This window comes from Eublepharis macularius, chromosome 4 (genome assembly GCF_028583425.1).
Source record: "Eublepharis macularius isolate TG4126 chromosome 4, MPM_Emac_v1.0, whole genome shotgun sequence".
Taxonomy (NCBI): Eukaryota; Metazoa; Chordata; class Lepidosauria; order Squamata; family Eublepharidae; genus Eublepharis; species Eublepharis macularius.
Genome location: NC_072793.1, coordinates 178458745 through 178475591, shown reverse-complemented (window position 1 = coordinate 178475591; position 16847 = coordinate 178458745). Strand labels below are relative to the sequence as shown.

General features: G+C 43.3%; 1 pseudogene; it reads left to right on the top strand.

Annotated features, from left to right (window-relative positions):
• The first annotated feature begins 9967 nt into the window (after positions 1-9967).
• LOC129327948 (vomeronasal type-2 receptor 26-like) lies at positions 9968-16644 on the top strand (annotated as a pseudogene).
• Positions 16645-16847: the final 203 nt, after the last annotated feature.

Below are 16847 nucleotides of genomic sequence, written 5' to 3'. Positions count from 1 at the left end.
TTCAAAGAAATTAGCAAAATGTGTAAGAATATTTGAATAGATACTGGAAATGTGAAGAACAGGAGGGGATATTTTATTATTCATGGTGGACTTGCAACAAAGCTAAGAAGCTTTGGATATAAAGACATTCGATTATACAGAAGATTTTAAAGACTAATTTACAAATGAAATCAGAGGCTTTTTGTTGGATCTAATGGATAAACAGGAGCTACACAGGGTACACTTTTTTGTATATGACAACAGCAGCAAGACTATTATATGCTCAAAATCGGAAAGCTACAATATCACCTACAGTAGAAGAAGAACTGGAGAAGAAGATGTGTGCTTTTGAAGATTAGGGAGAGGGAAAGATTTTTTAGATGGAAAGGAGAAGTAATTTTAGAATTAGTGCATAATATGTAATATTTGAATACATTTTCAATGAGAAAATTGGTATGTATTCATTTTATACATGTATTTTTTCTCTTTGTTCATTTTCTTATCTTTTTATTTTTTTGACTTACAACTTTTTTCTTTTGTATGTTTCTTCTAACTAATTTTAAAATTTCAATAAAATTCCAGTGTCAAAGAGAGAGAGAGAGAGAGAGAGAGAGAGAGAGAGAGAGAGAGAGAGAGAGAGAGAGAGAGAGAGGTTAAGGAAGGGACTGAATTGGCTCAGGGGTCCAGTTCAGATCAGGGCAATGACAGAAGCAGAAGGAAGATTCAATCTAGCCTCTCACCATTTCCCCACCTAAAATGACCAGATGGAACTGTTCTTTGTCTATGGGGGGAAACATATGCATATCAATATGAGTATCGCTTAATCACTGCCACTTGTTCCATCCTGCCCCAAGATTTTTATATCATCTTGACCCAGGTGTACTTGATATCAAAGGAGAGGGGAATAAAATGCAAGATAGTCACCAGGCGGGCAATACTCTCCCAGATGTTCTTTAACATTTATATGCATCCCTTTACCCAGCTGGCTCACAGTTTTCATTTAGGATATCATCAATATGTAGATGACACCCAATTACAGATGGTTGACTGGACTCCACGCCAGATAACCTGGCTGGGAATTTAGAAGCTGTGATTGGGTGGTTGAAGCAGAGTGGACTGAAGTTGAATCCTATGAAGATAGATGTCCTGTATCTGGATCACGAGTTGACAGATTTAGGAATGGGGCTCTCAGCCCTGGACGGGGCACTGTTGGCACCTATGCTGACGGTGAGGAGCCTGGGTGTGGTCCTGGATGCTTCTCTGTCGATGGAGGCCCAGGTCACGTCAGTTGCCAGGTCTGCATTTTATTACCTCGGTCAGATCAGGCAGCTTATTCCTTACCTCTCGACTAGTGACCTGGCAACAGTGATCCAAACTGGACTACAGTAACTTGCTCTATGCAGGGCTGCCCTAGAGGCTGGTCCAGAATGCAGCAGCGCATATCCCCACTGGGACTCCAATTAGGATACGCATTAGACCTATCTTGTGCCAGCTGCACTGGCTTCCAAGTGAGTTCCAGGTCAAGACCAAAGTATTGACTATGATTTTCAAAGCCCTAAACTGACTGGGACTTTCATACCTGTGGGACTGCCTCTCTCCATATGTTCCCGGGAGGGCAGTTTGTTCAGCTTCTGGTGGTCCTTGGCCCCAAGGATGTTGGCCTAATGTCAACTAGGGCCAGGGCCTTTTTGGCCCCGGTAACAGCCTGGTGGAACTCTCCCTCCATCGAGGCCGGGGCCCTGTGGGACTTATTACAGTTCTGCTGGGCCTGTCAGAAAGACATGTTTTGCTAGGCCTGTGTCAGTGGTTGAAGTCTGGGTAGGCTACCGGGTCTGTTTCTCTGCTGTGGCCTTGGTCTGCTGTTTGTCTGAAATATGTATGAACTGCTTGCCCTATCCCTCCGATTGCTGCAGAGGTATATAGTTTTAGTATTTTTGCTACTGTTGGATATGGTTTTATGGTTTAAAACTTTGTAAATTTGTTGTATTATTAATTTTATAGAGTATTTATTTTTATTGTAGTCTAATAATGTTACCTGCCCTTAGCCCATTTGTAGGGAGGGTGGTTTAGAAATGTAATAATTTAAATTAAATTTTAATTAAAATTGAGGTTATGCAATTGAATGCATTCTGAAATCCACATAGCTAACTGAGCTACATCAGAGACCCGAAAGAAATCAGTGTCTATGTTGAAGTCTTATAAACATCATTAACAATTTTTGAGAAAGATAAAGGACACGGTGGCATGGGATACCTTGAGGCTTTGGGAAAGAAGGAACTTTGCCCTGTAATTAATAAAAAGACTATAATTAAACTCCCTTTTTGGGGGGGGGGCGCACAGTGAGTGAACGATGACTTTGAAAATCAAGAGGCAAATTGAGCTCAAGAGCTTGGGCTTTGCTGCATTCAGTCGATAAAAGCAATCTGTAGCTCAGAGATCTGGGAGATGAACAAGCATCAGGCAGGATCTGTCATAGGAAGCTTTCCTACTTTACCTCTTCTCTGTGTTGTTCAACAATATTTTCTTCTAGCACCTGCTCAGCCAATAGGGCAAATCAGTTTGAGATTGGAATGTCAGACAGAATATTGTCGTTGGAGATAAAGAAAACATCCATCTTGGTCTGTTTACAAGCTGGTGATAGGGTGCCATCTTCTACCTCACGCTCCCTTTTACCTTTCCTCATTTGCCCTTTGCCTTTCCCTATTGCAAAATTTGCCACAGCTTACCGGGTAGTCTCGTCCTTTGCAGAGAAGGAAGGTGATGAGCAGTATTTACAGCTGGCTCTGTCTTCAGCAGCTGAGGCGAGTAGCAGTGGGAAAAAAGGGAGCTCCTGTTATCATTTGAGGTAATAGATAAAACTCCTGTCAGCTCCAGAGGGGAAGAAGAAAAAAGATCCAAAAAGACCTGATCTCTGCCGCTTTGATAAAAAGCAGAGTTTGAGAGAACGTAGTAGAGCCACCGAGGAACGCCACATCTCCACTGCCCTCTTTTCTTAACTCCGAGTCTTGATGTGTCTCTCCTACTTTACCCTTTTTGTCTGGCTCAGATATGACATAGGGCGAAAACTTCTATCTGAGCTGACAGTTGTCTGCTGGTATTGGGCAGTTGACTGCCTACTGGTTTTCTTTTTCAATTCCTTCTCTTTGCTGCTTTTAAAAACATTTACAATTTTTGTCTTACTTTGTGTGAATGAAACTTCTGATTCTTTAATTTCGTATCATTTCTTCCTACCTATAAATGTTACAAGTGGGGATTTTGAGTATATATAAATCATATTGTATAGTTTGCACATTCAAGCTAGAAACCATAACCTATAAAAACAGTATATGTTGTATTGAAAGTGTACAGCCTGTGTTTTCAAAACAAAACTATAAATTGAATTGGAGAAGCAAAATCGGCTCAGGAACAAAGAATAAAAGTTACAAGGCAGAGAACTGGCTCATCTTTTTTTTTCAGACAGGCTAGTAGATGTTTCTGAGAATATGAAGGTCTCTAGGCGGAAGTGGACCAATATTTTGTTGGCATTCAGATGTATGTTTGTACTTTTATTCTTCCTGCCATTGCTGCCTTCTACTTCCAGCAGCAGGTCAGAATCTATCAGCACTTGGCAGCCACGAGATACCCAGCATCTGCAGAGCGTTAGAGAAGCAATTATCATTGGAGAATGTGTGTCCACTGTACATCTTAAAATGTTCTTCCTCAACTTTACATTACGTCCAGAGATTTCTTCAATTGGATGGTAAGTAGCTCTTTAATGTTAAAGAGATCTACCATTTAAAGCCATTCTGCTGTAACTGAAATATGAAAATGCAGAGTGGAGGAGACTGAGAGCAGAACCACAAGTGACAAAAGGCACAGGTTGGACACTTGTCTGCTTCCCTCAAGTTTTGATGGGAAATGTAGGCATCCTGGTCTCGCAGCTTGGCTCTCTGACTGCTGTCCAATGGACTTTTCAACTGTCACTTGTCCAACATTCCGCCAAGCTGCCTACATTTCCCATCAAAACTTGAGGGAAGCAGACAAGTGTCCAATCTGTGCCTTTTGTCACTTGTGGTTCTGCTCTGAGACTGCGAAGGGCTATTTCAAACATTCATGTTCAGAAAATGATGATTTCCAGCTGTGAAAGGAACATCATATATCTAACACCACAATTAGAACTATTGTCTCAGACAATTTTCTTTTATTTTCCATGAGGTCTCTTTACAATTTCCATGAACAGTCACCTGTAGCAAAATAAAGAACCATCCTCCCGTCAATCTGTATGGCCACTCATTCATATTTACTTCCATATGTCTGTGGCAGACCTAAGTCTTCCGAAAACCAACCACAATAATAGATTTATTGTTATGGTCTAAGACTAGCAAACAGTTCAATAGAAGTAATGAATAACGAGTAAAATGCAATACAGTTATAAAATAGAAAACCGTCTAAAATTGTATATAAGAGTTTAAAATTCTAAGATCTAAAAGTTAATATTAAGATCAAATGTCAAATGTCCCTATCTTTGCTTCTTTGTCACTTCCCTAATTCAGTAAGCCAACCAACCAAATTTGGCGACCATCCTAGTCAGCTTTTGATTATCACCTGCTCTCTTGAGGCTGTTGGAGGCTCTAGAAAGCAAACCTGCATCATTTGCATAAAGTAATAGTGGAATACGTCTATCAGCACGCTTTGGGGGTGAAAATCAATATTATACAAACACTGGGCCATATCATTAATATAAATATTAATTAAAGGTGGTGCCAAAATCCACTTAATTCTCCATCTGTTCTAACCATTGTTGTTAGGTAACTGTTTGGATTACATTGTACCCTTATAGAAGTATTTTTATGCAGAGATCTCAATAAGAAAAAACACCTATCTATTGAAGTAGATTTCAAAGTATCTCATAGAATAGTTCTCAAAATAGAGTCAAACCCAGATATAAAATCTATAGGGAGTTCGAGGAGTATTTTGAGATTAAATGGTCCAGAATGACACATTGATCTAAACACAATCATCCTTCTCTGAAACCTGCTTGCTCCTGTCCCCAAAAAACCTTCCTGGCCCATCCAGTCTCTTAACTTCCATTGTAGATGTTTTGAATAGAGGTTACATATTATATTTAAAAGACTTTGGCCTGTAATTGGCGGGATCCTCCCTGTTACCATTCTTGTAAATAGGCACAATTATTGCCACCCCCAAATTCTACCTGTTCTATCTATAGTTGTAAATAAAGAAGTAAGAACCGGAACCCTGGACATCTAAAAGTGGGTGGTAGCTTCAGGACAGTCATGGGTATCTGAGGGCTAAACATGAAAGGAACTGGACCATGCTGAGCCGTGCATCCCCGTGACCACCCCCGCCCCTCTGATTTTGGCTCTGTGAGCTTTCTTAGCCTGGGGAGTCCAAAAATGTGGCATCTACTTTAGGAGGAAGGTAGGACCTGCAGTGCCAGAAAGGAAGGCAATGGGACCATTCTGGCCTACATTAACTCCACAGCCTCCTTCCGCTATTTGCAACGGAAGGAAAGCTGTAATCACAAGTACCCAGGAAAGTGATGGCAGCACAGATCGGGAGGGTTAAAAATGCCCCTTTTGTCAAAGAAACACGGGGGCTAAATAACTTCAATGGCCTGTCAGAGCCTGTGTTGTATAGTGGTTAGAATCTAGGACTAGGAACGAGGAAATCCAAGTTTGAATCTTGCTTCTGTTGCAGAGGTTGCAGCCTGATTTGGGCCCAGTCACATACTTCCAGCCAGTTCTACTTCGCAGGGTTGCTATGAGGATAAAATGGATAGAAGGAGGACAGTGCAATTCCTTTATTTCTGGAATGTAAAGCTCTTTGATCACCTTGAAGCTGGTGACTAGTCTTGAACCTTCTGTTCTGATGTGTTATGCCTTTCACAAGTAAAGTATAGTTTCAATGGGAAATAGCAAGGGATTAAGGTTATTGCAATAACTTGGGGAAAGGTGTTCTGGTTCCCTTCACTTTTGGCCCTGCAACTCCCACCAGCACTCTGAATCTAGTGGCAAATTTGATAGTCCCTAGCTTTATTTGAGATACCTACACTAAAGGTAATGTCACATTCATTGCCTAGAGCATCAAGCCGTATTGGAGATAATCTGGGCTGGGATATCCCAGTTCCCTTCATTGCAGCTCCTGTCACTATCCTGGACATGATGGCTGAGAGTTATGCCTGCTCTAAAGCACTTGTGCTTCCACTGAGGAGGGCACGTTCTAGCAATCTGATTTTGGATGTGAAATTTCTATTCTCTTCTTATCTGGCACAGATTCCCATGACCATCCTGATACCAGGGGCCAGTTTTGAATCTCCTGGCTATAGGTGTGGATATTATGCTTGCCAAAGTCAACTTCTACTTCCATTGCAAATACCATGTGGAGCTTCTGTCAGAGGGCTGCAACATTTCTATTGCTTTTGGTTGGGCACTGTAACGCTCATCTTTATTCTGAAGTTAATGGCCCATTTTGAGGCTCTTCCCATTATTTTCAGATGAGTTACACCAGCCAGAGAAAACCATGACTTCAATTGAAAATGCAAAGCGTTAGGTATCACTGTTCCATGATGTTATGATTCCCTCTGTGTTTGGCACAGCAACTGCCACAGCCATTCTGAGGGTAGAAGCCAATTTTGTGACTCCCAATTCCATTTTCTGATGAGTATCTGTGCCTCAGACAGATGGATGTACCGACGGATGGATCCCTTTATTATTATGCATAGCTATTTTATGTGCGAACCAACAGTAATTCTGCAGAGTTCTAGAGAAGAAACTTCACTGTAACATGTTAAACAGCAAGAAAATTATCTGGTTCTTAGAAGCATTTCAAAACAAGCATTTTGAACATCCCATCAAATATGGGGTGCCACAGTTGTCCAGTAGGGTGCCACAAGGCTCATTTTGGGCCTGATACTTTTAAATATTTTTATCAATGATCTGAATGAAGGGGTAAGTGGGCTACTCATTAAGTTTGCTGAAGATACCAAATTGGGAAGAGTGGCAAACACCCAAGCAGATAGAGTTAAAATTCAACAAGACCTGAATACTCTGGAGAAGTGGGCAGTTCTGAACAGGATGCAATTCAATATAGATAAGTGTACAGTATTACAGCTGGGCCACAAAATCGTGAAGCACAAGTATAGGATGGGGGATATACTTACGGGAAGTAGTGAATGTGAAAGAGATCTTGGGGTAAGAGTGGACCGTAAAGTAGATATGAGCAGTCACTGTGATGTGGTGGCAAAAAAGGCAAACTCTGTCTTGGGTTGTATCAAAAGGGCCATTGCATCCAAATCGCAGGAGGTCATAGTCCCTCTCTATACAGCCTTGGTCAGGCCACACCTGGAGTACTGTGTGCAGTTCTAGAGGCCTCACTTCAAAAAGGATTTGGACAAAATTGAGAGGGTGCAGAAGAGAGCAATGAGAATGATCAGGGGTCTGGACTGGAGACTGAGCCCTACGAGGAAAGGCTGAGGGCCTTGGGAAAGTTTGGAGATTGAGGGGGGATATTTGAATATATGAAAGACTGTCATTTGAAGGAGGGCAAGGAGCTGTTCCAGTCGGCAGCAGAGAATAGGACCTGAAGCAATGGGCTTAAAATACACACAGAAAGGTACCAGCTGGATATTAGGAAAAACTTGTTCACAGTGAGAGTAGTTCAGTGGGGGAATCAGCTGCCAGGTGTCCGGGGTCTGGGCCTCAGCTCCTGAACTTGCTGGGAGGGAGGCAACTGGGAGACAGCAGCCCTGCCGCCCCAGCCAGCAACCAGGTCAGAACCCACCTACACCCTGGGAAAGGGGCAAAGGGCCAGGGCCTCAGAGGGCTAGAGGAGGCAGAGATGCACCAGCTAGACCCACTCTCCAGGGGGGCAATAGGGGGCTCAGCAGAGCAGAGGAAGAGGGCAAAAGCAGGGGGAATAGGGACCCAGCAGCTGCCCAAACAGAGCTCTTACCTGGCAGAGAGGAGAAGCAACCACAGCAGCTCAGAGCCACGCCCCAGCCTCCACCTCAGCCTGAAGACTGCAACCTCGCTCAGGAGATGCTCAGAACCAAGCCCCTCCAGGTGAAGCTGCTGAAGGCATCGTGTGGGAAGAACTGGGAAGTCAGCCAAGGGGCCACAGCTGGGCCTACCTTCAGTAACCAGCTCAGCCAGAGAGGCCTGGCAGCCAGCCAACATAACACAGCTGTTGCTGATCCAGGCAGATCAACCAGCTACCCCAACTGCAGCAGCTTCAGACAGCCCAGGTCAATGCTGGGAGGCCAAGGAGGGGTGTGGCCTGGCAGGCAGGACCTGCAAGGAGGGTGGGGCAGTGAGAGAAGGCCCTATAAAGGCTGGCTGGGGGGAGATCTCTGAGGTGGTGGGTGTGAGTAAGGAGTGATGGTGTGGAAGCAGAGCAGTGTGAGAGTGGAGGCTTGGAGGAGAGTTCTGGGAGGAGGAGATGATGGAGGATGCAGGGGTGAGCATGCCAGGTTGAGCAGACCAGTGAGTGGATTGAGAGGGAGTCTGGGTGATGTATACCGCCCCTCCTTCCACAGAACAGGGTCCTGCAGCATCCCTGGCGCCCCTCTGACATCAGGGCCGGCCCAGCCAGGGCCCTGCCCAGCAGCAGCAGTGAAATGCCCTGACACTGGGCAGTTTTCAAGAAGAGGCTGGTTGAATATTTGTCAGAGATGCTAATAATAAGTTTTAGTGTTTGCAGTCAGTCCCCTTCCTCATGCTAAGAGGACAGTTTATGGATAAAATATCATAAATACCCCTAGCTCATAAGTAATAAGCGCAACCCACTGCCTAGTTTAGGGTGGATGTTTTTCCACATAAAATTCAGTTCAAGAAACAACAGTCTCTCTGAAATTTCTTGGCACATCACAAACTGGAGTACAGTGGAAAATGCAACTATTCCCAGTTTTCAGGGTCCCAATACTGTGCTTGTCTCTGTGTGGAGGAGAGTGCCTCTGCTAAACTCATGAAGCCAGAAACCTGTGTGAAGAAAGGAAGTGGCAGAACCCTTAGAGGTTCTTTCTAATCAATCACCTGTCAACATCCCACCATTTGGGAGAGCTACTGCAGTGAGGCTTCTGTGCTTATTAGGCCAGGGAATGCATATCAAGCAGAATCCTTCATATGCCACCATACAAGGCTCCCATTTTCTTGCCTGGGGGAGCAGGTATGAGATACCAAACCACTTTGAAGAAGATCTTCACTAATACCTCTTCTTCAATGGGCATCGATATATTTTCTTATATTGTCGAAGGCTTTCACAGCTGGAGAATGATGGTTGTTGTGGATTTTCCAGGCTCTATTGCCGTGGTCTTGGCATTGTAGTTCCCGACTTTTTGCCAGCAGCTGTGACTGGCATCTTCAGAGGTGTAGCACCAAAAGACAGGGATCTCTCAGTGTCAAACAGTTAGACATTGAGAGATCCCTGTCTTTCGGAGCTACACCTCTGAAGATGCCAGTCACAGCTGCTGGCGAAAAGTCAGGAACTACAATGCCAAGACCATGGCAATGCAGTGTGGAAAATCCACAACAACAATCAATATATTTTCTTATTTTTATTGATTCATCCACATTCCCATTAATAGTTAGTCATCAAATTCAGAGTACTGAGAGTCAGGAAGAGATGTTGCTGGGATTGAGGTAGTATCTCAACTGCTAAAAGTCACTTCAGTGTTTAAAGAAGTGAGCTCTGACTCTCAAAAAAGTATACTCTGAAAATCTTGCTGTTCCCTATAGTGCCACTGGATTGGAATCCTGCTGTTCTACAACAGACCAACAGGGCTACCCACCTAAAATTACATTCAGTGACTGAATTCCTGTGCTAGAGAGAGTAGCACCAGTTACCTTTCTCCTTTGGTGGTGGTGATGGGGGGGGGGGGGAAGCATTGCAACTCTAAAAGTATTTGAACAGCATGCTGTTGCTAGACCAAGTATTTTAAGAAATAAGCCATTTTTTTTCTTATGATACTACATAAAACACTGTTTGCAGGATAATGACTAAACAATACCAGCATATCTTAGCCTTTGTTTTTGCCTTGAATGAAATCAAGAAGAATTCCAAACTTTTACCCAACACAACACTGGGATCAAAGATCTATGACAACGCTTTCAATTCACTGCGAAGCTCTCAAGGCATTCTGGATCTACTCTTCAGAGAACAGCCAACACATGTCAATTATGAATGTGATAGGAAGAAGAAACTAATGGCAATCATTGGTGGCTTCAGCTCCCAAACCTCCATCCAGATGGCCACCATTTTAACTACATACAAGATTCCCCAGGTATGTTAGTTCATTGACATGCAGAAATATAGAAATAGGAAAGATATTGTCTCCATTAAGCTGTTTCTCTTAGATCTTTAAGATTAGAAGACATGTTTTAGGCCACTGCATTGGATCCTGTGATCAACTCATGAATGCAGGAATGATAAGCCAATATGTTTCCCTTTCTTCATATTATTCAGAGCCATTCTTTGCCCTATGCCTGAAGGAGCCATGAACAATTTGGGTATTTTGTTGCCCTGCCATGGCAGCATGATTAGAACTAGAGGTGGGAATGAGTCAACTTACAAACTAAAGATTGTCACGAACCAGGCCAGTTCGTGGTTCACGAACTGGCAGTTTGTGGAAGCTCATTTCTCATGAAACACAATAAAGTTTAGCCCGGTTCTTTTGGCTCCAATTTTGGTTTGTCACTGCAGACAGTCTGGTGGTGATCAATCAGTTTCCTAGACAATGGGGGGATGAGTTCTCCGCAGACATTCTGCTGACCCAGAAGTGACATTTTCATGAACTGAATAAACGGTTTGCCAACCGGGGCAAGTTCATGAAAGTTCATGGTTCATGAAACACAATGAACCATGAACCGCATGGTTTGGAATTTTCCTGGTTCGTGTCCATCTCTAATTAGAACTTTTAGATAATACGGCTCATTACACAGTATATTTCTTAGCAAAGCAAATGGAAGAAATTTACTTATTGATATTAATATGTATTTGGAGTAGGAAGCATATTTTTAAAAATAAATAAATATTTTTGTCATATATCATTAAGTCATGATCTTTCATCTTAGGTCAGTTATCATTCCTTTGATACTGCAATGAATGATAAAACTCAGTTCCCTCATTTATTCCGGATGGTTCCAAATGAAACACCTGAGTGTGTTGGGATTGTTCATCTCCTTAAGCATTTTGGATGGAATTGGATTGACCTCCTCATATCAGAAGATGACAGTGCAGAAACATTCCTTCAAAATTTGATACCAAGGTTGTTCCAGAGTAATATTTGCATTGCGTTGAAAGAAATGCTTCCAACACAAAAAAATTACGTTGACAATGTTTATAAAATCCTGTATAGGATAGGTCTAAAGATCCGGTTTAGCAAACCCAATGTCATTCTTGTGTACGGTGATGAACAGTCTATGGACAGTTTACGAACCATTCTTGAATTTTATGAATTTAGGTATGGACTTCCAATAGAGCGAATTTGGATTATAACTTCTCAATGGGATGTCACATCTATTTTCCCTGGGAATAAATTCACACCCAAATCCCTCAATGGCAGCTTGTCCTTTGCACTGCACACTAATAAGGTGCCAAGATTTCAAGACTTCATTGATACCATAAATCCATATCAATCTAAGATTTACTTAATCCGGCAGTTCTGGTTCAGTCTATTTTTCTGTTCTCTACCATTCTATAAAGTTCACGTGTCAAAACACAAAATCTGCACAGGGGAAGAGAAGTTGGACAGCGTCCCTGGCACTATGTTTGAAACAGGAATGTCTGGTCAGAGCTACGGCATCTACAATGCTGTCCATGCTGTGGCACATGCTCTCCATGCCATGCATTCATCAAGAACTCAACAGAGAGTGATGGGAGATGGGGGTCTTCTCAATGCTCAGCCATGGCAGGTCAGTCACAGTTCTTTTTGTCACAGTCCATCCATTATGAATGTCTTTGTGTGCAAGAACTCAAATGCCATTTTGGAGATTCAGACTCTATTAGAAAGTTTTTCCATGTGCAGAGCGGAAGCAAAGGTGGATACAATGATGTGTGAGAGAAAAAAAGGCAAACATGGGAATATCTCGGATTTACTTTTATAAGGAGGGCTTATCTCCAAGAGGGCTCCAGTCATGCATGAAGAGCATGAGAGAGCAACCTGAATGCTCCTTTTCATCAGATGAATCCTTTGGCTATGATTCTGGTGGAAATTCATGTTCAGGGAGTCAAATTGTGGATCCCGATTCTGTATTTGAGTGTGAGGCCTATGAGGGGGCTCGTTCTAAAAATTCTGTGCAATGCTTACTGTAAAGGTATTCACTTTTTTCTCTCAAAAATTATCTTTGTTTTTAAGTTTAGGGTATTGATTGAATTTAAAAAATCAGGCTAATTCATATAATTGAAAGTCGATGTTGAAGAACATGTGGTTCTATGTCAACAAATTCCGGAAAGGTATTTGTTGGTTTGTTTGTTTAATCGCTCACTCACTCACTCACTCACTCACTCACTCAATCAATCAATCAATCAATCAATCAATCAATCAATCAATCAATCAATCAATCAATCAATCAATCAATCAATCAATCAATCAATCTTCCACCCTCCCCGCATCAGCAGGCTCAGGGCAGATTACAACCGGTATAATACTTTAAAATACAAATAGCTTTAAAAGCAATAAAACCATATAAATATTTTAAAAAACATACAGCAGCAGACTTCTCCAAAAGCCACTGCCCAACCATCTCCAAAAATACTTAACAAGGCTGGGCAGTTGATGCTTCCTGTAGGGGGGCACATTCTCCTCTAGTTGGCCAGCACGGAGGCCCAGCCAGCGTCAACCTTATGACTGCCAGAACAGCTCTGTCTTGTAGGCCTCGCGGAAGGATAGCAAATCAGGCTGTGTCCTGGTCTCTTTAGACAGAGTGTTCCACTGGGTTGGAGCTGGGACAGAAAAGCCTATGGCTCTGGTGGATGCTAGGTGGGCCTCCTTGGGGCCAGAGGCTGGTCCCGGTATGCACAGGGCTTTGTAGGTTAGTACCAAGACCTTGAACCTGATCTGATACTCCACCAGTAACCAGCGCAGCTGGTGCAGTACCAGTGTTATGTGTGTATTAGAAAGCACTCTGGTGATGACACACGCTGCCACATTTTGGGCCAGTTGAGACTGGTGGATCAAGTTCAAGGGGAATCCTGCATAGAGCACGTTACAGTAGCCTAGCCTAGAGGTGACCATTGCCTGGACCACTGTAATTAAGTCATGGGTCGAATGATCAAGGGTGAGCTGTCTGGTCTGTCAGAGATGGAAGAATGATGACCTGGCAACTGCCGTGACTTGGGTCTCCATTTTCAAGGAGGCATCCATGATCACCCCTAGGCTCCTAACCTCCAGAGTCAGTGTAAGCACTGCCCCATTGAGTGTTGGAAGGTGAGGCGCTGCCATTTCAGTTCAGGATTTTTGTCTTCGAGGGGTTCACTTCAGCTGACTCTGCCTCAACCATCTGGCCATGGCTTCAAAAATATGCTTCAGGACATCCGGGGTCGATCTAGGCCAGGTGCCCATCAACAGATATAGCTCAATGTCATTAGCGTACGGATGACACCCAAGCCTGAAACTTCGCACCAGCTGGGCGAGGGCGTGCATGTAGATGTTAAACAATAACGGGAGAGTATTGCCCCCTGTGGCACTCCACACACTAGTGGAAGCGGGATGAAAAGTTCTCCCCTAGCGCCACCCTCTGTTCCTGATCATGGAGAAAGGAGACAAGCCACTGTAGTCTTTGCTGCCATCTTGCCTCTGTACATTGCTTGTTATGGTTTTTCTCCCATGGGGAGGCTTTGGTGTACAGTCAGGTGCGAGGTCTATTTATTTATTTCCCATTACAGTTTTTCATATGGAAACTGTTTCTCCTCCCACCTAGCTTTGGCCATTTCTGAGAAATGTTCGCTTTAACAATAGTGCTGGAGATGAAATCTTTTTTGATGAAAATGGGGACCTGGCAGCTGGCTATGATATCGTGAACTTGGTCACATTCCCAAATCATTCTTTCCGAAAAGTCGAAGTTGGTCGAATGAAATTTATGGTAACTGCAGGTGAAGAAGAGTTCACAATTAATAGAAATTTGCTGATATGGAATCCCAAATTTCAGCAGGTATGGATAATAATTTTAAATACTACTTAGAATAGAGGTGAATCCATTGTTGCAAGAATCCCAAGACCACATTATTCTTTTTGGGGTGGGGTGGGGCGGGGCGGGGTACTGGGCTATACAAGCCATCAAAAAGAGATTGGAATCAGGTGGGAATGATTGCACTTTACCAGTACAGACGGAGATTCACATTCTCAAATGATGCAGAGGAGTTAGCTGTGTTAGCCTGTAGTAGCAAAATCAAAAAGAGTCCAGTAGCACCTTTAAGACTAACCAACTTGATTGTAGCATTTTGCTACAATCAAGTTGGTTAGTCTTAAAGGTGCTACTGGACTCTTTTTGACAATCTCAAATGTTAGCCTAGATGAAAATTCTCTAAAATTAAAAAACAACAACAAAAATCCAGCACAGTATGGAGAAGGTTATGCAACAACTTTCTTCCTGATCTGCTATTTTTCTTGCTTGCAGACATTTTTGTCTCTAGAAAGAGGAAATATTCCTAAGTGGTATTTCCTCAGAGCAGGAATAAAGATTTTTGTAAGGATCATATGTCCGTCTCTTACCCCTTCCTTGTGGTTATCTTTAGAGTGTCCCGCACAGCAGATGTGTTGAGAGTTGTCCCACTGGACACAGCAGGATTGTTCAAGAGGGGAAGCAAGTTTGTTGCTACGATTGTGTTCAATGCCCAGAAGGGAAAGTTGCAGTCCAGATGGGTAAGTAAGAGGATATCAAGTTAAAAGAGAAAATCTAAAGCCAACAGTATAAATCTAAAGCCATTCCTTCCATGACTGCCCCTCTCCTCGGTATACAGAAGCCAGTGGCCTATTGTCAGGATCCTAGCATTCATTTTAAGTGCATTATGCATGCCATAGAAAACTGTCGCTTCCACATCAAAAAGGAGGGGTTGGGTTCTCTATGGATCCTGTGGACCAAACCCCTTTAGGTCTGGCTTTGTGATTACCTGAAGCACTTTGCCAATTTTAAAATGTCTCTTTTTTTGTCTGAGTCCTAAGTGCTACAGTTGGGGGGAATTAGCAGTAAGGAGAAGGGAGTGGGGGGTGGGGGTAAGTGGGATCTCCCGTGTATGAAGATTGCTTCCTCCACAGCAATAAGCAAGCAAATGTTCAAGCAAAAAGGATTTTTTATTTAAAATATGACAAAATGCAGAGCTAACCAGAAAAACAGGGAGGAAAACTGGGGAGAGTTGCAGAGCGGAGCTTATAGTTACCAATTCCAGAATGGGAATAGAGGGCGTCCGCGGGAGAGCAGCTTTAGTTCACGGCAAGGAGAGGGAGAAAGGGCTCAAACATGCTGTCAGAGGTTGTATGGAAGGTCCGGAACACACACATATATACACGAACACATTGCAGGGCAGTGAGATACACTGTGAAACATGCCCTGAGGCAAGACAGACAGTGCAGTCCTATGGAGAGTTACTCCAGTCTAAGGCCATTGGCTTCAATGGGCGTAAACTGGTGTAACTCTGCATAGGATTGCAATGTGAGGGTCTCTGCCCTTAAGGACTAATGAAGAGAATTTCTCATAAGAACCCTTCTGAGGAGCAACTGGCACAATTAGGAATGATTAAAACAGGCAACTACTATAATGAACAATTATGAATTTCAGATGCAGACGAATGTGAGAAATGCCCAGAAGAGGAATATCCAAACCAGAAGAGGGACCAGTGTATTCCCAAACTCAAAACCTACTTATCCTACGAGGACCCTATGGGAACAGGCTTGGCTTCTATTGCTGCTTTATGTTTTGTGGCCACAGTTATAGTGATGGGGATCTTCGGCGCACACTGGAACACACCCATTGTCAAAGCCAACAATCAAAGCATCACCTGTGTCCTGCTCACCTCTCTGCTGCTTGGCTTTCCGTGTGCCTTTCTATTCATTGGCCGGCCTGGGATGGTGACCTGCCTTCTCCGGCAAACACTGTTCGGCATCATCTTCTCCGTTGCTGTGTCTTGCATATTGGCCAAAACTGTCACTGTGGTGGTTGCTTTCATGGCCACCAAGCCAGGGAACAGGATGAGGAAGTGGGTGGGGAAGAGACTGGCCATGTCAGTCATCATTCCCTGTTCTTTAATTCAAACTTGCACCTGTGTGCTGTGGTTGGCAACTTCGCCTCCCTTCCCAGAGTTTGACACGCACTCCCAAATGGGTCTTATCATCATACAATGCAATGAAGGCTCAGACATCATGTTCTACATTGTACTGGGTTACATGGGTCTTCTGGCCACCATCAGTTTCATGGTGGCCTTCCTAGCAAGGACATTGCCTGATTCTTTCAATGAAGCCAAGCTGATCACCTTCAGCATGCTGGTCTTCTGCAGTGTTTGGATCTCCTTTGTCCCCACTATCTGAGCACCAAAGGGAAAGACATGGTGGCTGTGGAGATCTTCTCCATCTTGGCCTCTAGTGGAGGCTTATTGGCTTGTATCTTCTTGCCCAAATGCTACATTATTATATTCAGGTCTTGCCTGAACACCAGAGAGCAGCTAGGAAGGAAAAAATGAGTGGTACTTAATTCTTAAGATGTGTTTAGTCAATTCCTTCTCTTTATTCTATCTCCTTCTTAATGAGTTGGGAACCAAAATTTGGTCATTAAACAATGTACCTTCAACTATCATAATATCCCCCCACCCCAGAAGTTTTAGGTTGCATATTTTGGGGTATAGTGGAAGAATTTATGGGTATAGGCTTTTGCTCCAGCGTGGCA